The sequence below is a fragment of the Trichosurus vulpecula genome, chromosome 4 (genome assembly GCF_011100635.1).
Source record: "Trichosurus vulpecula isolate mTriVul1 chromosome 4, mTriVul1.pri, whole genome shotgun sequence".
Taxonomy (NCBI): Eukaryota; Metazoa; Chordata; class Mammalia; order Diprotodontia; family Phalangeridae; genus Trichosurus; species Trichosurus vulpecula.
Genome location: NC_050576.1, coordinates 196400232 through 196419543, shown reverse-complemented (window position 1 = coordinate 196419543; position 19312 = coordinate 196400232).

The following is a 19312-nucleotide window of genomic DNA, read 5'->3' as shown; positions in this document are numbered from 1 at the left end:
GTCAAGAAGATTCCCTTTTCTTTTCTTTCAATTAGTCCTGTTCATTGGAATTTTTTTAACTTTCATTTTTTTGTGTCTCTTTCCAGAGAGGTTTTCTCTCATTCTTTTCATTACCCATCTTCTCTTTCTGTCTACCCTAGACCTTCTTTCCCTGGTTCCTGACCCCTATAACTATCTGGTCTCTCTCTATTGTTTGCATTCTTTATGGAATCAAAACTTCCATTGTGTCTATTCTGGGTTCTCCCCTCAAGGTAGTTTCTGCTGCTGCCTTGTAGAGCTTGCCCCTCAGTCTCCTTTTCCATTGTCCTCAGTACCAGAACAAAGTCAATTTCTGCAGGTGATGGAGAAGACACTGCTCCGTGGTAGGATCTACCTCCCACACAACCACAATGTCCCTGATTATGAAGGCCACTACTGATCTATACCCTTCCATTGCTTACCTTATTTTCTTCATTTGCTTCAAAATCTCATCATTTGGTCTATCCTCTCCCATTCTCCCAGAAGCCAGTTGCCCCCAGGAGTTCCAACTCACCCTCTTCCCAGGTAGGACAAGTGGTTTTTTAAAGTACCAAATCCTCCAATTCACACCCAACATTAAGATGGGGGCATTCATCAGTGGAAATCCCTTCCCACTTTCAAAGCAAGAACTCTCTTCCTTCCCTTCCTTTTCAGTCCTTCCTCTCTCCCCTGTAGGTTCTTCTCTTCTTGATACCACAGGGTCACTTTTGCTTCATTGCTAGCCCTTGTATATCACACACTCCCTTTTATCCCCCTGCTCTTCCCCTCTTCATTCACCCTCCCACTTTGCAATCTAATCTCAAAAAAAAAAACCAAACCCAAACCCCCGAAACAACACATTGATTGACTTATAGGTGAGGTGTCTCCAGGTTCTGTCCATAGTGCCCCAGGTCTACCTCTTCACCTGTTACCTCCACTTGACTCTGCCTTTGCCCCTGTCTCTTTGAGCACATTTAGAAAGAAATCTCTTGGTTTATCTGCTGTTACTCTGTTGTTGCTGTCTTTGGTTGTTGCATTTATTAACCTCTCCTGCATTTCTGTTGTCTAGGGTATTTGAGAAGCGAATAATCTCTTCAGTTCTGTTTTTTTTTCTCCTAAGAATGTTTCAAATGCCTCTTTATTATTGAATGTCCATCTTTTTTTCATTTGTGGTTAGACCTAGATTTGCAGGGTAGACCACTCTGGGCTGCAGTCTCCATTACTCTTATGAACTCATTATTCTATTCCTTCCTGTATTTTCTGGTGGATTCAGAATGGCCTTATGTTATTTGGATTCCCTTTCCTTTTTATTTGAAGGTCTTTCTCCTGATTGTTGGCAGAACTTGTTTCTGAACTGAATTATTAAATTTAACTACTATATGTCTTGGAGTTTGCAGCTTTGTGTTATTTTTTCTGGAAGTGATCTATGAATTCTTTCATTTGGTATGTCATTTTCTATGTCCAGAGGGTCTAGGCAGTTCTCTTTATTATTTCCTGCAATGTGATGTTAAGGTTTTTTGCTCTGTTCTGTTCTGGGAGATCTATGATCCTTAGGTGGTCTTCACAGATCTTATCTTCAAGATTAGTATAGTTTGCTTGCATAGTAAGCACATTTTATTTTAATATTATTATTATGTTTTTTGCTTCTCTTCTTTTAGATTGTCCTTCACTTCTGTGCATTTGCATTCCCAAGCTATTGTTCTCTCTTTCATTTCTTTGATTAGACCTGTTATTGCAGATGCCAGTTTTTCTATGCCCATTATTTTTACTGTGAAGGCTATAAAGTCTTCTCTCTTAATTTCCATTTCTCTTTTAAACCACAAAGGAACAGTGTGTTATGGTTTCATGTTCTCCTTAAATTCCACAGGGTTCTCTGTCTCATTAAATGTTGAACTGTTTCCTTTGTTTTACAGTATTTATTCATAGATAGACAAACTCATTTACTAGATCTGGAGGGCATATTTCTTTCTGTTGTTAATGTTTTCCCTGTTGATTTACCTGTTTGTGACCTTTGAGTTTTCTTTTTCCTGAGATCTTTGGTATTCGGTTTATTTTTTTTGCCCCCCCCCTTTTTACCCTATTGTTCACTATCTGCCTCCCTCCCCTCTCATGGTGATTTCCTTGGAAGCTGGATCTCAAAGTGTCTTAGCCTCCTGTATGCTGGGCAATTCACCAGCTTAGGTCTCTGCCACAAGTGATTTTTGGAGGGACAGAACTGGACCTAGATGGATGCAGAGCTCTTTTCCTGAGGCTTAGTTGATTGTCTCATTGCCTCCCTCACACATAGTGACCTGTTCTAGTGTCCTGTTCCACCCCTTCCATTCCTTAGTTCTCTGGTCTGGCACCAGCAGTTCAGAAAGTTTCCACATTGATTCTATGAGGTTGATTTCTGTAGTTTGTGTCTCCAAGATTGTAGGAGGAGGGTGAGATGTAGTGGGGGTGCTAGTCAAGCCCAAATAAGTATCCTACCCCTTTCCCTCTGGTACTGGCTCTGTTGCAAATATCTTTTGTAGCACAGATTGCTGCTCCCCCAGTAAGTTTTTGCCTCTGGAACACCGCTACAACACTGTCCTGTCCGCTTCTGCTCAAGCAAACTTTCATAGCCTGGACCACCACCACTCTGGACAGAGAGGGCAGGGATAGGGTACGGGATTATGTTTTTTTATGAGCTCTGGTGTCAGGTCCTTGGGTCAGATCCTTGGGTCTTATAAGCGTAGACTTAATGACAGGCGCATAGGGGGTGGGAGAGAGGTGCTGAATAAGCTCTGTATAGACCTTGTTTAATGGGTTTGCTTTTGTTTTTAAACTTCTTTTGGATTCCTGGTTCCTTAATCAAGGGAGACAGCTGAAATTATTTAATCTTTGATGCATGATTTCTGTTTTGGAGAGGTTTAAGAGGTTTAGGGGATCAGAGAAAATGTTTTGTCCTCCATCTTGTTGATCATGTAATCTAAAAGTCCCTCCCCTAACACTTTCCATCAATATATTTCTCTTCTCTAAATCTACCAATAACAAACCTATAATAAACTGGAATAGTATCTAAATTCCCTTAGAGAAAAAAGAATTTGAAAACAAATTTTTTTTCAAATGAATCTAGGATGAGATTTCCACATGTAGACAACAGGTTCACTATAGAGAGCAGAATATGGCTAACGAGGTCTTTCCCTCCTCTTAACTCAAAATGGGTTTGGGGGTGAAGCTAACTTTCCAGACCATGCCAGTTCTTTAGTGAGTCTGTCACAGGAGAGATCCATGCTTTCCATGGAACTTCCTCAGAACTACATGGTCCTATTCTCAAGATGATCACCAAGTTGAGCTTATATCATCCTGCTGCAGGTATATATAAGGATATACATGGACTTTTCCGTGAGTGGCTTTAGTGCTCCTCATGGTGAAGTTTTTTTTTTTTCAAACTTAATTACTCCCTGTAAACTCCTTAACATCACATCCTCTTTTTTTCATTAAGATCTCTACTCTTTTCACTTCTTCTCCTCGATAGGGGTCAATTTCCAAATGCTTTCTTTTACTATTCTTACAATCACTTATCTGGTATTTTTGAATAATGTAAGAAATCAGGTAATTCCCAGAGTATTGAGAGGTCTCTTCAGTCCTTATCTTACTGTGAATTACCTTGCAATTCTCTGACCTTTTTCCCCCCTTCAATTTCCTTATTTTCATTCCCTAGATCTATTCCTAAAATCAGCAGGCTGCAATTAGTTTTCAGTTCAGAAACATCACAGTATTTTATATACAAATTATTTCCCAACTCGTTAATAGACTGACCAGTAATGGCATCATTCCACCAATCACCAAAGAGCAATTCACTAAACAATCAAACAGTTTGATTAGACCTCTACATTGTACATTATCAGTGATAATGGCAAAAAACAAGTGTCAGCAAACTGTAATCAACAAGGCAATTAGGCAATTCAACAATAAACGTCATGCTATCTGCACATCAACAAGCAATGTAAACAACTAGTGTTCCTTTTGGCATTATCAAGTAAAAAGCACTGATATCCATATGTGATATGAGTCATTGGTTCAGCACAGTGAAAACTAATAACACAGATAAGCAAAGTAAAACACAAGCGATTCTCAAAGTAAAAGAAATTTCCTACAAATAAGATACAAATGAATACATTCTGAATGATGCATTTATTATGAGAGATGGAGAAATAAAATGTAACAAAAATTAAAGTTATTCCAAATGAAAATTGAATGGCAAAATTAAGGAGAAAATTTAAAAAATGCAAAAGTAAAAGTAAAATTTAATATTCAATAATTATCTTCCAAAGTAGCCAATATTGGGTTAAAATTCTGTTTTAAACCCAAAGTGTAAAAGAAAAGAATGAATTAATGTGAAATATAAAAATATCAAAATTAAAATTCCTATTGTATAGGATGTTAAATGCATTCAGCAATAAGGCAGGAAATTCTTTAAAGAAACAAAAAGAAGGAACTGGAATGTATTTAAATTTTCATAACAGCGAAAAGTGAATAAAAAATATTTTTTCAAATGAATCTAAGATGGGATTTCCTCATGTAGCCAACAGGTTCACTATACAGAGCAGAATTTGGCTAGGGAGATCTTTCCCTCCTCTTAACTCAAATTGGAGTTGGGGATAAAGCTAACTTTCCAGACCACATCTATCTCATTCTATGAGGCTAGCTTTGGGGCATAACCTCTCCTTTGGTCACTGCCGTCTTCTTCTTTTCACTCCCTCCTCTTGAGTGGGGGTGATAGTGGGGAGTCTTGCCTCTAATACCAATGTTTAAATCGACCTATTCTGTCCATAAACAAAGACATTAGTTTAAGGGTCTAGTTTATGGACAAACTGGCCCTTAGGTCCACATGGCTTCTTTTCTCTGCTCTTTCAGGGGAGCTTAAGAAAAAAAATATAAATTATTAATAAAAATCATAAAAAGCACAGAGCCTCCAGAGAAGAATAATTCCTGATGGCTAGAGAAGAATCAATCCCTGTCATATTTAAATTCTTGTACATTCAAACTAGCTACGGTTATTTTCCCTATCTGTACTCTTCCTGTAGCAATTAAGGACAGGGACAAAAATAGTTAGGATCAATCTTATCTTTTATGTAGAGAAAGTTAGCATCAAGGTCCTATTGAAAATAAAAATATAATAGTTTAAAAGAACAGGGAAACAGGGGCAGCCAGGTGGCGCAGTGAGTAGAGCACCAGCCCTGGAGTCAGGAGGACCTGAGTTCAAATATGACCTCAGACACTTGACACACTTACTAGCTGTGTGATCTTGGGCAAGTCACTTGACCCCAATTGCCCTGCCTTCCCCCCTCCAAAAAAACAGACAAAAAAACCCCATAAAAATAAAATAAAAAAATTAAAAAAAAAAAAAGAACAGGGAAACATGAGTCAAAATGCCTACTATTTAGTAAGAATCAATAAAGTGGGGGGGGCAGAGTGGGGTGCGAATGAGGTGTGGAGCAATTCGCCATATTCCAGTGGAAGGAGAGTTTAGTCACCTCTTTTCCGCAATCATTTAATAAGTGGAGAGGTGAACAAAGATGAGGCTCCAGCTACTCAATGCTCACCTCCACTGTCCACAGGGTGGCCTCCTTCTTGCTATATCTTGTTGCAGACTAATTTTTAAAGTTTCCAGGGTACTGTAACTCTGCCCTCTAGATTAAACTGCACTATAGTCTAGTTTCTCCCTAGGCTGAAGACACAACAAAACCCTAAGTACGGTTCCTAGGACAGTTAGGTGGCACAGTGGCTAGAGTCAGGAAGACTTGAGTTCAAATATAGCCTTAGATACCTCTAGCTGTGTGGGCAAGTCACTTTAACCCTGTTTGCCTCAGTTTCCTCATCTGTAAAATGAGTTGGAAAAGGAAATGGCAAACCACTATCTTTGCCAAGAAAAGGCCAAATGGGGTCACGAAGAGTCAGATGCAGCTGAACAACCTAGGGTTCCAAAACTATTTCTTCTCCCTGGGAAAGAATTGGTACCATGTGAACAAATTGTTAACAGTAGTAGGAGGAGTTGGCTTTAGAATAGGTCCATGTTATAGAAGTGAGATTTGAGACAGAGCTAGTATAAGAGATAGGGAACTTCAGAGGATCTGTGTCCAAAAGTATAGCGTAAAATGGACCTATGCTTATGCCAGTGGCATATCTAGGTGGGAACGAAAGGAACCCCTGTCCTGATTTGAAACCCAGAAGGCCAGAAAGTGAGCAAGGAAATACAGAAAAGACAGAAACCTCATATTTCATAGGCAATTCAGTTAAACTCAACAAACATTTATTAACCTGACTCCAAGCTTCTCATAACAGCCAAGGCCCATCTTTTTAATACAAACATTTTGTGGGTGTATGGCAGTGAGATCTAGACTACCACTGCCACTGAAGGACCAAAGATGAGCATTATGAAGGGTAATGGAAAGCCTTATGGGTATGAGCAGGCCACAGCACACAACCAACAAGGAACTCCGAGGAACAGGAGTAAAGGATGTCATCAAGAGATTACATTACAGAAAAAAGTGATAGGCTCTTATGTGGAGAGAGTAAGGGATAATAGGTAGATGACTGGAGAGTTCCACTGGTACCCTTGAGACGTGAGGAGAAAGTGAGAAATGTTGGCCATGACCCCTTGTGGAGAATTTTCAGGAGGACACAGATGAATCATACAGGGTCAGCAGGCATGGTTAGGCTGTGATTTGCATCGCTGGAGGGAAGGGATTCCTGAACCCATGGGATCCATTTGAGCACAAGTTTGGCCTTCCCTAAAGTCCACCTTGGATGTCTCATTATCATGTAAAGGAACCTCTGCAGACAATACTACTCTGATGGAAAAAAGTGAAGAATTAAGAAGCCTCTTGATGAGGGTGAAAGAGGAGAGTGTAAAAGCTTAACATCAAAAAACCAAGATCTTGGCAACTGGTCCCATCGCTTCCTGGCAAATGGAGGGAGGAGAAATGGAAGCAGTGTCAGATTTTAATTTCTTGGGCTCAAAGATCATTGCACATGGTGACTGCAGCCATGCAATTAAAAGATGCTTGCTCCTTGGGAGGGAAGTTATAGCCAATCTGGACTGCATACTAAAAAGCAGAGACCTCATCTTGCTACAAAGATTTGTATCGTCAAAGCTATGGTTTTTCTCATAGCAATGTATGTCTGTGAGAGTTGGACTATAAGCAAAGCTTAGTGCCATAGAATCAACACTTTTGAATTGTGCTGCTGGAGAAGACTAAGGAAAGTCCTTTGGACAGCAAGGAGATGAGATCAGCCAATACTTACAGAAATTAATTCAGGCTATCCACTGGAAGGTCAAACAGTGAAGCTGAAGCTTAAATACTTTGGCCACTTAATGGGAAAATGGAAAAGTCTTGATGTTAAGAAAGACAAAAGGCAAAAGGAAAAGGGGGTAGCAGAGGATGAGATAGACAGATGCTGTCATGGAAACAACAAACATGAAGTTGGACAGACTTTGAGAGATAGTGGAGGATAGAAGGGCCTCGTGTGCTATGGTCCCTGGGGTCACAAAGAGTCAGCCATGACTGAATGACTCAACAACTATAACACAATTGGGGCTTAATGACAGACTACATCTATGGATTGAGGATTATTCAAAAAGTCACCACCAAATTGGTCATAAGGTGTTGTCTTTATGGCTACATCAATTCTTGAAAAACATCTAATTTACATAATGACTGTAATCCAGGTTGATAGAAGGAAGACATAGAAACAGAGTACAAGACTCATAAAATTCTGAAATATTGAAATATATGTCAGTTACTGTGTTAGGCAATAGGGGATGTCGAAGTTAAGGTTGATAGCAGCCATGTCCCTTACTGGAGTTTGGGGGAGAGATGGTGGGGATATGGGAGAGATGGCCAGGTACAGGTATAAAGGACTATTCCTTTTGTATGTTTGGTGGCCAAAAAGGGCGGAAAAATGAAATTTGTGCTAGGAAATATGATAATATCTACTTTATGAAGAAGTACAGTCTCAGACAAGATATTGAGAAGAAACACAGACTCTTTTAAAGGCCAGCTAGAGATCTGACCCTCAGATACATGTAATGAGAGAATGTATGACTGAAGTGAGTATGGTCACAGGGCATTGTGGTTCATTTCATTTGCATGCATATCTTTTTATGGTTTGGAAGTTTGTAACTGACAAATTATGAATCAAATAATTTATTAGAGCCTATGGAAAGATGATATAATGACTTTTTGGTATATGCCTGGCATGTGAATTCCTTGAGTTTTTTTCTGCATAATGTGTAAATAGATTGTAACTAACCACCATGAGACATTGATTTGAGGTATTAGAAGCTATTAAAAAACCAGAAGGAGGAAAGACTTCGAGAAGAAGCTAAGGGACAAAATGGCCAGGAGAAGAAGCAAGAGAGTTAGCTCAAAGCTAGAGGAGTTACAAAAATCTGGAGACAGAAGATTTCCAGCTGAGACAGCTACTTTATTGGGAATTTGCTGATTGATTGGAAAAGAGATGTGCTTTGCCAATTCACTGGGAAAAGACCGTTTGCTGAAAGCTGAATACTGCTGGGTGTGTACAAAACTGTTTGAGTTTATTATTTGTTGTTAAGTCATTTCAGTTGTGTCTCATGCTTTGTGACCCAATTTGGGGCTTTCTTGGCAAAGATACTGGAGTGGTTTGTCACTTCCTTCTTCAGTTCATTTTACAGATGAGGAAACTGAGGCAAACAAGGTTAAGTGACTTGCTCAGGGTCCCACAGCTAGTAAGGCCAGATTTCAACTCAGTAAGATGAGTCTTCCTGACTCAAAATCTGGCATTCTGTCAACTGTGCCACCTAGCTTCCCCTTATTTTTCTCTGGCATCATCTAAATTCTGGGGGTGGTAAACTTCTCAAGGGTTACTTGTGTTGCCTTCTACTAACCTCTATGGTTTGAGAGGGAGAAATAGAAGGGAAAGGGGAGAAGGTAAGCTTAACTTTTTTGGGAGGGTAAACTGTGCTTTGCTGTGAAAAGAAGGATGGACCAAAACCAGAATTCCCTGTTATTTGCAGATTTGAGAAGCCTGACATTCTCCCAGGCTTAGGGAATTGCTTGTTACTAAAAGAGTGTAATGCTGTTTCTCAACCTGCTTTAGAGGATGGTTATGAACAAAAAGAGCTTTTTATTGCTTCATCAGCTCAAGAGCAGAAGAGGAGTGGCTTTTGCCCAGTAGGAAAGCTGTGAGGACAAGAGGACTAGGTAGCAGGAAAGCCATTTTGTGTAGTGCATATTATTCCTGAAAAACCAAGGACATTGAAGCCTGAAGTTCAGAGTTGTGACTTGCCCTTGGCGCAGGGGTTTCTCCACTCATATGCCCTCTTGCTAAATTTCTATAAATGTGTGTGTCCAGTGACCCCTACAGATAGTGTCTTAATTGGCATGAGAGGGTGATTTAGGTCACAGGTGGACTGCCACCACAAGAAGAGCTGCTATGAATATTTTTATACATGTGGGTCCTTTTCTCTTTTTTATTATATCTTTTGGGATACAGACCTAGTAATAGTATTGCTGGATCAAAGGGTATAGCTCCAAATTGCTCTCCAGAATGGTTGGATCAGTTGACAACTCCACCATGCATTAGTGTTCCAATTTTCCCACATCTTCTCCAACATTTATCATTTTCCTTTTTTTTTTTATCATACTAGCCAATCTGACAGGTGTCTAAGGTGATATCTCAGAGTTGTTTTAATTTGCATTTCTCTGATCAATAATGATTTAGAGCACTTTTTCATGTGACTATAGATAGCTTTAATTTCTTCATCTGAAAACTGCCTGTTCATATCCTTTGACCTTTTATCAACTGGGGAATGACTTATAGCCTTATAAATTTGTCTCAGTTCTCTATTTGAGAAGTGAGGCCTTTATCAGAGAAATGTATTGTAAAAATACTCCCTCACCCCAGTTTCCTGTTTTCCTTCCAATCTCGCCTGCATTGCTTTTGTTTGTGCAAAAAACTTTTAGTTTCAAGAGATTATTTTAAAAGTTGTTTGGATAGGAGTTTGGGATAGCACATGGGAATTTTTGCCTTTAGTCTGCCATCTTGGCTCCCCTTTCCTGCCTATTTTTCCAGACTGATTACATATTATTCCCCCCTCACTAAATGTGCTCTAGACCAGTGGCTCTCAAACTTTTTGGTCTCAGAATCCTTTTACATTCTTAAAAATTCTTGAAGATACCCCCTCTCCCCCAAAAGCTTTTACTTGCATGGACTATACCTATTGATATTTAGAAATTTTAGAAATTAAAACATCTTAGTATTATCATAAAAATAATTTTGACCTATTGGACCCCCTATAATGCTCTCAAGAACTTTCAGGGGTCACTGGACCACACTTTGACAAAGCAGTTTAATCACCATTGTCCTGAATACACAACATTTTTCCTCCTGTCTCCACACTTTTGCACAGACTGTCTTCCATCCTCAGAATGCTCTCCCTTATCCTCTCTGCTTCTTGAAAAGCTCCCTTCAAGACTGAGATCAAGTGCCTTCAAGAGACCTTTTCTTATTCTCCTAGTTGGTGTTTTCTTTATTCTATCCCTAATCTCTGTAAATTTATTTTATATGCATGTAGCACTGGTGGGCTGGGGTGGTGACCAATTACTCCTATTTCTTCCTCTCACCCTGCTACTGACTCATTGCCCAGATGACTTTCCTGGTATGGAGGCTCATATTGTGGTCTAGGAAACTACGTCAAACGATCTATAATTCTCTTTACCATTTTTAGGTCTGAACCCTGGGGGAATTGAATAAACCACACTAACTCTATCAGTGACTCAGTTCTGGAGCTAGCTCAGTTCCCTATTTTTTTTAAAGAATATTTTTATTTTTTCTCAATTACAACAATTTCTAACATTCATTTTTAAAAATAATTTTTGGGTTCCAAATTCCCTCCTTTCCCTGCCTGCTCCTTGAGAAGGCAAGCACTTTGATGTAGATTATACATGTGCAGTCGTGCAAAACATTTCCATATTAGCCATATTGCAAAAGAGAACACAGACAAAAAAAAGACCCAAGAAAAATAAAGAAAATAAAAGTACAATTTGATCTGCATTCAGACTTTATTAGTTCTTTCTCTGGAGGTAGATAGCATTTTTCATCACAAATCCTTTGGAATTGTCTTGGATCACTGTATTGCTGAGAATAGCTAAGTCATTCACAATTGATCCTTATACAATATTGCATTGCTATGTTCAATGATCTCCTGGCTCTGCTCACTTCACTTTGTATCAGTTTATTTAAGTCTTTCCAAGTATTTCTGAAACCATTCTACTCATCATTTCTTATAGCACAGTAGCATTCCATCATGACCATATGCCACAACTTGTTCAGCCAATTGATGAGCATCCCTTCAATTTACAGTTCTTTGCCACCACAAAAAGAGGTGCTATAAATATTTTTGTATATATAGGACCTGTACCTTTTCCTTTGATCTCTTTGTGTAGCAGTGTTGTTGCTGGGTCAAAGGGTGTGCACAATTTTATAGCTCTTTGGGCATAGTTTCAAATTACTCTCCAAAATGGTTGGGTAAGTTCACAATTCCACCAACAATGCATTGTGTCCCAATTTTTCCACATACCCCACAACATTTGTTGTTTTCCTTTTCTCTCATATTAGCCAATCTGATAGGTGTGAGGTGGTCCCTCAGAATTGTTTTAATTTGCATTCCTCTAATCGATAGTGATTTAGAGCATTTTTTTTCATTTCACTACAGATAGCTTTGATTTCTTCATTTGAAAACTGTTTTTTCATTTCCTTTGATCATTATAAATTCAGTTCCTTTTCCATTCGGTTATGGGTCTAGTCCAGTTTCTAGCTTGTGAGTAAACTTTATTCAATTACGGGAATTGCGAGAGAAACTTTGTTGCATTGTTTGAACCTAGCCCTGCATGGCTATGAAACTGGGCCACCTCAACCTGCTACCTAGGTTAATCTTAACTAAAGACCTAGGTTATGCTGACCAGAAATGCAATTAGATCCAAAGATTGATGCAAGGAGTTTTCTCACAATTACACATCTCAAGCAACCCATGTGTTAACTGAAAACTGGCCCTATACTGGCTAGTCATTTGCTGTTTCTTTGTTTCTTTGATTGAATACAGATACTTGTGGGGGGAGGGTGGAAGTGGAACACCTTTTCTGATTTTAGGGAATTGCACATGTTCACTCTTCTCCCAACTCACAAAGCCTCTAATTTTTCCTCCACTTAGAAATCAGGTTACCTAATCTTATATTCTAGTTTATATCCTGTTAATTGTGTTTTTTTGTGCATAAGAATATGTCTCTCCTTGTATTTGGGGTCCAGTGCCAAAGCTGTGGAAACCTGGTCCCGATTTATTATGCAATTGGCATGCATTACTTAATAAATTCATATGCTTGGAAGCTTCAACCTTTATTTCCTCACTTATTTCATCTTCACCTGCTACAACCCCAGTCAGAGATGGGACATTGGCAAAACACCTTAGTGTTAGAACTATCTTGGTTTCTTTTCTGAGGATGCTCTACCCTCAATTGCTTCTTGCCCAATGCATTTCCAATAAGTGCACCCAGATGAGCAAAAGTCTGTGGTTAACACTGTTTATAAAGTCAAAGTAAACATTTAAAAATAAAGAAAGATAAACAGAGTTTTCCCTGTTTCCAGAGGGTAATGCATCAGGCTTCAATAATGGGTTTCAAGGGGGAAAAGATAGAGGATTATTGCCTTGTGGTCTTAGTTCAGGGGTTTCAGTGACACAGCATCTGTCTTGATGATCTCCATCCCTGATAATCTTGCTCCTAGAGTTCTGGTCTCCTTATAGTTGCTGTTGCCCACATCCCCAGTCTCCTAGTTCCATATGACTTCTTGTGACCTCCCCTTATCCAAATCTTTCAACTCTTTGCGTTTCTTATGCATTTCATTAGGAACAGGGTTCCTCTTTGAGTCATTCATCTGGTCTCTGTGACCTGACCTTTTTTTGCAAAAAATTTATTTTTTTCCAACTACATGTAAAAATTTTCAACACATCTTTTTCTAAAATATTTGAGTTCCAAGTTCTCTCCCTCCTTTTCTCCTCTCCCCCATCATTGAGAAGGTAAACAATTTTGATATAGGTTATATATGTGTAGTCATGCAAAACACATTTCCATATTAGTATGATTTGATTTTTAAAGGCTACTTGAGGATGTGGTCAATAAATATTCATTCTATGGCAATGTTCTATTTCTAATTCTTTCAAGAGATTTTTTTCCCATCTCATAAAGGAATCACTTGACATGATTTTTACCGTTAATTTAGTACCTCATTGTTAGCCCATTTTCTAAAATTAGATCCTGGGCTTTCAAGGACTAATTCCTTTATATATGTAAGGTATTTTGTAAACTTTTAAGTGCTATGTAAATGCTAGCTATTATCACCACCACCACCACCACTGCTATTGTTACTCAGAGGAGCAGGAACTTTCAAATGTGAACAAAGATGAGAAAACTACAAAGGTAAACACATTTACATAATTTGAAGGGATTGAAATTTGATGAACGACTTACATTCTAATGGGTGGAGAAGAGACAAATATACCTTCAGAAATCCCAGCTTCAAAAGTCACAAAAGCAATTAAGAAAAACACAGGATCAGAGATTGTAGGTAAGTTCTGTTTTGATGGTTTTTAGAAAGGAAAGAAAGATGAAGAAAAATGTGTACACTGAAGAAGAAATGAAAAGATGGGGTAAATAACTTACTACTTTTCATAATTGTGGTACACAAGAAGAGTTGGTTGGTGTCCTTTGTTCTTGAAGGAGACCAAAATGACATCACTATGTTAGAGTCAAGTTATAATGTGTCTGACTGTGGCTGATCAGACCAATATGAGCTCAGAATGTTCTACCACAGGTTGGGCACACATAGTCCATGTGAATATTTGGAGAGGGTGGTCTAGATTTGTGCATCTCACATTTCTTTTGAGCTACTTCAATTCTGCTTTGCTCATAGAGCACAGCAACTTCTCTGATGTGGGCATGCCATGCTGAGCGGTCCTGAGCCAGTGTCTCCCATGTCACACAATCAATCCCAAAATTCTCAAGAGAGACCTTGAAAGTGTCCTTGTATCGCTTCTTCTTAGTGCCATGTGAGCGCTTGCCCTGTGTGAGCTTTCCATAAAATAGTTTTTTAGGCAAGTGTTGGTTTGGCATTTGAACAACGTGGCCAGCTGTTTCAACAATCCGGCTAGAAGCTTCTGTGGGGGTGTAAGACCCACCTACAACCAGCACCCAGAAAGCTGCGAATATGCTGCAAAAACACAGGTTCTTTTGATCTGCTTAACTAAGGAAAGCTATGTGAAGGGGTTGACAAGCTTACTTTAATTCAGCATACAAATATCATTCACTTAGTTCAGGGGAAAAAGTCAGCACCATGAACTTCAGAGCAAAATACAAACAAATTACAAACATCAACAGACAGACCCAATACAATTCATAGTTACCAATATCTAGGTTCAGCCCGGGGGCTCAGAACAAGGGCTGGCCCAGAGTCACACATGCCACCACTGCTGCGGGAAAGAGCTCCAGAGAAGAGAAGGCTGACCCCTGGTTTTATATCTTTTTCAGCGTCAGGGGTGAGTCACACATGCGACTCACCCATGTGACCTAGAATCATCACAAAGAGGTGACTTAAACCCACTTAGTCTAAAAGCCTCTGCTGTCCCAGACGTGTAAACTAGACCCTCCCTGGAGTTAGCCCCACATTAGTTGCCAATCCACACTCACTAAGGTTTTACACCTAATAGGGGTTTGGGCCTGGGGATTAGCAGCTAGTAAGGCTCAATGAAATACACTGAATTACTCAAAGGGAACAAAAGTCAAAGGCACTTGGTTGAACTAAGTGCCAAGAAGCTCATTTTGCTTACCAACACACCAGCCATCTCCACAGTAGAGAAGAAGTAGAGTACAAGAACAGTACACCAACATAGAGAATGAAGTAGAAGTAGAGGGTATCTCTTGAAGATTGATTCAAACTGGACAAAAGAAGGTCAAATACACACATGTGCACACACACACACACAGACACACACACACACACACCAGAGAGGAGTTTACTTTAGAGCTCTTTGTGACCCCATTTGGGGTTTTCTTGGCAAAGATACTGGAGTAGTTTGCCATTTCCTTCTATAACTCATTTTACAGTTGAGGAAATTGAGGCAGAGAGGGTTAAGTGACTTACCCAGGGTCATATAGCTAGCAAGTGTCTAAAACCATATTTGAACTCAAAAAGATGAGTCTTCCTGACTCCAGGTTGGGCACTCTATCCACTGTGCCATCCAACTGCCCCTATTCCTTTATATATCTTCTCAGTAAATCTTTTTAATAAAAGGTAATAGAGTTCTACTGGTTAAATGATACTAGGGAGCACCCCAAATGGGGGCTCAAAATCAACGATACTTAGAAATCCTAACCTGTCAGGGTTACCCTTAGAATCTGAAGGAGAGTAATAAATTGCCATCTGAGGATGCAACCTGCCTATGGTAGAGTGAGTTGGAGAAGTAATCCTGGAAGGGGTATTACACTGTCATGAGACCCTCACCATTTACCCCAATCAACCCAGGCAAGGGCCAGTGCCCTCTGTTGTACCATTGCATGTCCAGGCATACTTGTCCTAAGCTCCTAATTTTTCCTGTCTCTCTTCCCCCAGAAAAACTTATAGGTCCACATGTTGTCAGAGCTATAAAAGATTTCAGATTTAGTCCAATCTTTTTCTTCTGCAGGGTTAAGAAATGAAGACTTAATGCAGCACAGATGCACCATAGTCAAGACAAATGTTCTTTTCACTGGACCACATGGCCTCCCCTTAGCTTCTCTAACCTGAATAGCTTTTACTTGGGTGATGATGGATTGTAATGAATAGATAAACTCCATCTGATTCAGACACTCTTCTCAACCATATATTGTATTCCAGTACTCACAATATACTTCATGGTTTTGTATTTATAGATATGTTGAACAGTCTTAAGTGTTCCCTATACTACTTGGTGTGTACTTCTCCTATTTTATGTGTATTTTCACAAATATGTGTGTGTGTATGTGTATGTATGTGTATATAGGTGGCACAGCATCTTTGCTAAGAAACCCCAAATGGGGTCATGAAGAGGCAGATATAACTGAAACAACTGAACAACAACAAAACATGTGTGTATAGAAATAAATATCCCTATCTCTCTATTCTCTATTCTCTCTCTCTCTCTCTGAAAGGTAGTGTGATCTGGTAGATGACTCACTTTGGAGTCAAGAAGACCTGAGTTCAAATCCTACCTCTTATGTATACTAGCTGTGAGGCCATGGGTAAGTCACTTAATCTCTTAGTGCCCCTTTCCTCCAATTCTCTGAGACTCTTTTAAGTTACGGACAATTATAGAATCGCATTGGTGTAGAGCATTATTTTAAAAATTTGAGTTCCAAATTCTCTCCATGCCCTCTCATTGAGAAGGCAAGCAACTTGTTTTACTTGGTTTACAAGTGTAGTCATGCAAAACGTATTTCCATATTAGCCATGTTGCAAAAGAGAACACAGACTAACCCTGCCCACCCCCACCCCAAGAAAAACAAAGTTTTTTAAAAAGTATACTTCGATCTGCATTCAGACTCAGGACTTTCTCTGGAGGTAGATAGGATTTTTCATCATAAATCCTTCAGAATTGTCTTGGATCATTGTATTGCTGAAATAGCTAAGTCATTCGCAGTTGATCATCATACAATATTGCTGTTACTGTATACAATGTTCACATTCTGCTCATTTCACTTTGCATTTGTTCATGTAAGTCTTTCCAGTATCAGAAAGTATCTGATTCATCATTTCGTATAGCACAATAGTATTCCATGGGATAGTACATTATTCCTTCCACATTGTGACTTTCCCCATCATAGTTTTGATATATCATGGGCTGGCATAAGAAATTAAATGGGAATTTTTTGGGAGTTTTGCAGAACCCACAGGTGACACATAAAGGCCAGCAGACAACACAGAAAAAGTTTAGAAACTCAGAAATGCATAAAACATATGTATAGTATTGCATAAATCAACATTTTTTATCTTTTAATACTATAATAATTCAAACCTCTTCTCTGGCATGAAGGGAGGGCCAAAAATTTTTATACATATTTTTCCACATCATGAGAGCACCACACCAGGCCCTTAACCCTTGCAATATGGAAGGGAACACTGTATTTGTAAAGTGCTTAGCACAGCGTCTCTTGTACAGTAAGCACTTAATAAATGCTTATTCCTTTCCCTCCCCACTTTATTCTTTCTAGAGTCTTATATCAAGCACAGTGGTGAGATATCAAAGAAACAGATACAGCTGCCAAATGTAGCACCTCGTAGAGATTCCAAGATTATGAATGCTATAGGTGGAGAGACACCTGCTGGTAAAATTGGAAATCATTGGTCATTCCCCTCCTTAACCTTCAGGGAATTTGCCCAGACCCTAGACAGATGAAGCTGGACTTTGACAAGCCTTTGCTTCTTATCCTAAGGGATGGTGCTGACACCTGAGATCCAGACACTGTAAAAGCAAGATGAGCAGACCAGTATGGGAGTGAGGGTGCGGACACCGGTGTACGAATGGAGGGACTGACAGCTGTCCTGGGAACCTAGAAGAGCTCCCCAGGGAATCTTGGCAGAAAGGTGTCAGCCATGAGTTCCTCAGCACCAGACCTCAACAAAGGGGCAGCATGATTGAACACAGACATGAAAAAGATGCTTGGTTGATGGAAACTTTCAGACTGCTAATACCAGAGGAGAACTGGTGAGAACTTCTATTCCTCTTCCCCTTTCCCTCCATTTATCATAAGAGGACTTCTGTTTATTCCCTGAACATCTATTTCTTAAGAATTTGTTTGTCTTCTCTGTTTATTTTTATCTTTTAAGTATGATAAACATGGCTGACTATTGCAAGGCTAATTAATGAGTTTCATTACTAAAATGCTAAAGAGAAAGATAAAAAGGGAGAACACCAAGGTAGGGAGAGAAATGGACTTTACAACTGCAATGGATTTTGCTAATTATTTGGTGACTGGGTAGTTGAAGCAAACAAAAGGGAACTGTTGATTCATATTTTTTATAATTTCCCAAAGCAGAGAAAGAAAAAATTTAATGTGGGATTTTTGTAGGCAAATATGATAAGTATTTGTTGTTGTTATTGTTGGGTTTTTTTTTGGGGGGGGGAGCTGGTGCATGTGTGTAGGAGGCTGTAATGAGCATTGGGAAGCAGGGACCTTGGCTATTTCCTGTCTTACTGTTATTCCTGGGCTGGTTTGAAAGGAAAACCACTCCCTTATTGGGGAAGACTCTGAGTTGTGCCTGGGAAAGAGTACCTTGGGTCACATTAGGGTTGGGGCAAATAAGACAGAATGACAACTCCCTGGCAACTCCACTCACCAGCCCAGCTCAACAAAGAAACAAGCGTTTATTAAGTGCCTCCTATGTCCCAGGCACTATACTAGGCATTGGGGTTGAAAAAACAAAAATAAAATAGTCCCCGCCCTCAAGGAGCCTAGGGTCTATCTGGAGAGATAACATGCACATAAGTACCAAATAGGTTGGACAGCCGGGGATAGATGAAGTGTTGGAAGGGACCTCAGAGGCTGTCTAGTCTAATCCTCTAATTTAACACATGAGGAAACTGAGGCAGACAGAACTTAAGTGTCTTGCCTAGGATCACACAGTTTGTAAGCACCAGAAACAGGATCTGAAGTCAGGTCCTCCAACTCTAGCCAGTGTTCTTTCTATTATACTATGTCGCCTCTGCTTCAGAAAGGTTTCCTGTAGTCAAAATATAGGTGGTACTTGAGCTGTGTTATGAAACAAAGGATTGATTCTAAGATGTGGAGGTGAGGAGGGAGTGAATGGATGTTTCTTTTTTTTAAATAAGTTTATTTATTTTTAGTTTTCAACATTCACTTTCATAAATTTTAAATTTCTCCCCCTCCCTCCCCCCCTTCCTCCCCAAGATGGTATGCATTCTGATATACATTCCTATTAAACATATTTTCACATTAGTCCTGTTGTATAGAATGAATGGGAGGACCCATGAGAAAGAAAAACAAAACAAAACAAAGAAAAAAAAGAAAATACTCTGCTTCGATCTGCATTCAGACTCCGTATTTCTTTCTCTGGATGTGGATAGCATTTTCCGTCATGAGTCTTTTGGAATTGTTTTAGGTTGCTGCATTGCTGAGAAGAACTAAATCTATCAAAGTCAGTCATGGTACACTGTGACTGTTACTGTGTACCATGTTCTCCTGGTTCTGCTCACTTCACTCAGCATCAGTTTATATGAGTC